Source organism: Sceloporus undulatus, chromosome 3 (genome assembly GCF_019175285.1).
Source record: "Sceloporus undulatus isolate JIND9_A2432 ecotype Alabama chromosome 3, SceUnd_v1.1, whole genome shotgun sequence".
In the NCBI taxonomy this organism is placed as follows: domain Eukaryota; kingdom Metazoa; phylum Chordata; class Lepidosauria; order Squamata; family Phrynosomatidae; genus Sceloporus; species Sceloporus undulatus.
In genome coordinates, this window is record NC_056524.1 from 201,893,898 (window position 1) to 201,897,909 (window position 4,012).

Genomic DNA, 4,012 nt, shown 5'->3' on the forward strand with positions numbered 1-4,012 from the left:
AGTGTGAGATACATGTAATTTTCTCCTGGCCTGTTATATTCTGTATAGCCAGAAGAGGGAGGGCTTGTCTTTCAAAGGAACTAGAAAAGGTACTGGCACTTATTAGACAAAACTAGTTTGTCCTCTCCACCATGGATGGATGCTCCATGTTATCGAAATACTAAAATGTTAAATATGCTAATTCTGTAGAAGAAGCAGAGCCAATTTTTATTTTGAAGCTAGAGGAAATTTAGAGGAAACTTATAAAAATGTATTACTTTCCAAGATATGAAAAACAAAAATCCTTAATTTAAAACACAAGAAGAAGCTGTTTTCCATGAGTGCGTGCATTTGTGTGTGTAAGGGTAGTAAACACATTGTTTATAGCAGAGATTATAAAATATAATATGAAAGTGGTTCTACTTCAAAATGTCATAACTTGAAATCATATTAATTTCACCTTTTCATGTTGTTGTTGCTGTTGTTGTTATTAACTGCCATTAAGTTTACTTCAACCCATGGCAAACCTATGAATGAGAGACCTCCAAATCATCCTATCCTCAAGCACCCTGTGGAACTCTTGCAGATTCATGGCTGTGGCTTCTCTGATTTGATCTATCCATCTGGAATGTGATTTTTCTCTTTTTCTATTGCCCTCAACTTTACCAAGCATTACAGCCTTTTCTGGTGAGTCCTTTCTTCTCGTGATATGAGTTTAGGCATCTTTGCTTCTAGGGAGAGCTCAGGCCCTATTTTCTCTAGATCCATCCACTGGTATATAGATTGCTTTCTATTCTCTGAGATTTGGTGACTTTTGTCTGGATAGTGCAGACAAAGAAATACAATTACAGCTTGGAAAAATTGGCACACATTGAATTTTCTTTGCTGCCTCTTACAATGATATTGTGGCAGTGGTGGTGAAATTGATATCTTTGTCATATTTTTGTTCTTCTCCAACAAGGAGTAATTTGAGCCCCTAGAACATGAGGGTGGCAGCTCTCCAAGTACTTGAGCCTTCAACAGTATTGGAGATTACACCTTTAAATAGAGGTAGCTCAGTTCTGCAGTCAGAAGAGGAGGCTGGACCCTCTCATAGTCTGCTGGAATGATACTGATTGAAAGCATGGGGTTGCCTTGAGGCTACCAACTAAAATGTTGAACTACGAGTTGCAATTCTCAACCGTAGGAACCTTTCCATTTGTCAGGCAGCCCACAGTATCTTCACTTTGGATGCTCATGAAGCTCTGGTAATTCTGGAATATAAACTCCAATTTTAGGACTGCACAGTAGCCAGCAGTAATTTTTATCCTGACTGAAGTTCCATGCAGTTTGTGGTACCTGCACATCTGGTGTATTACCCTGTACTGTGTTTTACTTTCATCATGAGATCAACTTTGTTTGTTAATTGCTTGGCTCTGCTTGTGCTTTGACCACAGACAGCATGACCTTGCTTCTGTGAAGATTATCAGATGGGAAAAACGGGAAGAAAAATGCATACTCCTGGGATAATTGTGTGATTGCACTGAAGATTTCCTGAAGATCCAGGAAGGCTCCAGCAAGAAACCATTTCCAGGACTTCTCCATGTACTTTGTTGCTGGAGCCTTTCTGGATCTTTGTGGGTTAAGTCCTGGGTAAGTGTGATGTGTCTAAAAACCTTCAGTGTGATTGCATGACTTTGCCAGCAGTATACCTTTTACTCCTGGCTTTCTTCCTCCATCTGAAAATCTTGTGCGTTACTGTTGTTTGGACTGACTTGTTTTCCTGTAAGATACAACATTTTGATCTTGGCCCTGATTCCTGACTTTGCTTTTAGCTTGGCCTGGCTGCTATGCCCGTAGTGTAGGATATCACTGGCATCTGTGTTCCTACTGCCTCCATACCTACCACTCCAAAACAGTGAGGTGGTAAATGTATCCATACCATCCCACTTGAGCAGGGACAGTCCTAATCAGTCTTCGTTCATTCCACTTTTTCAGCTGCTTTTAAAATGTTCCAGATTCTCTTTCCTCCTCCCATTTCTCCATTTTGCCATCAGCTTACTTCAACTGCTGCCAGTTGAATTCAAAGTGCAAAAGCAGTTAACACTCAGTTAGAAAAGAGGAAGGGGTGGATTTTTTTCATTCCTAGTAGGCCCAGACAAAAGAAAAATGCAGCAGCCTCTCCTAGCTTGTGTCTTCTTTCTCATTAATATTTTGGCTACATGTTCCCCGTGAAATGCTGAAAGGTACGTGCCCTCCAACTTGCAATTGGGACTTGTCAATTTGAAAGTGGCAGTTGGTAAGAGAGAAAGCACACTTGGTGGATTCAGTCTAAACTGGTCCTTTTCTTAAATTTATATAGCTATACCATTCTTCAAATGACACGAGGATTAAAATCACTATGCTTAAACATCCTAAAGGCTGTCTGATCTTGGAAATAAAGCAGAGTCAGCCCTGGTTAGTACTTGCAAAGAATACCAATTTTTAGATTGCAATGTTTGACCGAAGGACATAAATCTTTTCTTGTTTAGTTCTTGCATACAATAATGAAAAAATACAAAATGTTTTCTCTCAGCCTGCGAGGCAAAAAAAATGCAAAAAAAAAAAATGTTCAAAAGACCTTTTGTGAATGTTTTGCAACAAATCCTGAAATGCAAAACCAATAATTTAGGGGAAATAATTTAGGGAGAACAAATACCAGCATGGTGTAGTGTTTTGAGCATTGAACTATTACTCTGGAGACCAGGGACTGAATCCCTGCTCAGACATGGAAATTCACTGGGTGACCTTGGACAAGTCATAGTTTCTCAGCCTGAAAGGGAGGCAAAGGCAAATCAGGACAGTTGTTGAGTATGCTGTCTTTGCTCATTTTTGATCTAACCAGTCCTGGTCATGTGATAAAAAGTAAAGCTGTGCAAGGGTCTTTGGTTTCTATCCTAATTCACTCTGTATCAATCTGGACTCAATCTATTCTGATCCAGATCCCAAAGCTAAATTGATATTTTGGAATCCTGATTGCAGATTCTCCCACATTGATTTGTATATGAAAAAACAAAAACTCACTACAACTTTTATGTTATTCCACACATCTACATAAAATTTGGAAATGTGGTAGATGTTGATGGGGGGATTAACCCAGCCCAGTTTCAGAAAGGTCACTCCAGTGCTTTGTGTGGCAGGCACAGAAAGCTAAACAAAGCAAAACAAATATCTAAAAGCTTTTGTTAACTTCTAAATCTTCACAATGCATTTCACACTGCTCTTCTCCTGGCAGTGGGCTCTCTCCAGCACATTGGCCAACTAACTATGTTAATGTTTAACTAAGATAAATGATGATGAAATAACATCCTTGAAAAAAGGATGTTTCGTCCCCTTCTAATAGCATGTCAACTTGCAAAACCTAGTGACAGAGCATTAGAAAGTGGGCACTCTCTTTTACTCTCGTCACATGTGTGTGCCTGTGTGATGAAGTGTTTTTATTACTAGCATTTATTACTAGCTGTTCAAGTGGTAGAATCACACTGATGATCCCCCAGCTTACCCCTCCTAAGGCATTCCCTTTTGTGGTTCCTGTATCTTCCAGAATTTGGCCAAATGGATTGCCCAGTGAAAGAGACTTGAAGTTGTCACCCTATTTTCTGCATAGCATATTGAAAGATCTTGCCATAAATTTATTCACTTTTATATATTCAGAGGTCCTTATGGCTAGGCCTTTGTGGTCATTAGCTCTTTCATGTTTGCAGACCACAGTACAGTATGAAGAGGCAAGTCAACAAACTGCCACTTATGCTTATTGTTAAGTATTAGAAATTTTGGGAAATGTATATGCATAGTATTTAGGAGTTCCAAGGAGCTTTATCTTTTTGCATTTATTTCTGTAACCAGGAATAATATAATTGGTTTATATCAGCAACAATATAAATATTAGTATAATTCCAGTTAGTTCCACAGTGGCCCACAGAGGGAACCAAAAACATATTATTATTATTATTATTATTATTATTATTATTATTATTATTATTATTATTATTATTATTATTATTATTATTATTAT

At 38.3% G+C, this 4,012-nt stretch overlaps 1 protein-coding gene across 14 annotated transcripts in view; it reads right to left on the reverse strand.

Annotated features, from left to right (window-relative positions):
* Positions 1-4,012, reverse strand: part of HABP2 (hyaluronan binding protein 2) — a 46,029-nt gene that overhangs the window by 35,318 nt on the left and 6,699 nt on the right. The window lies entirely within an intron of this gene.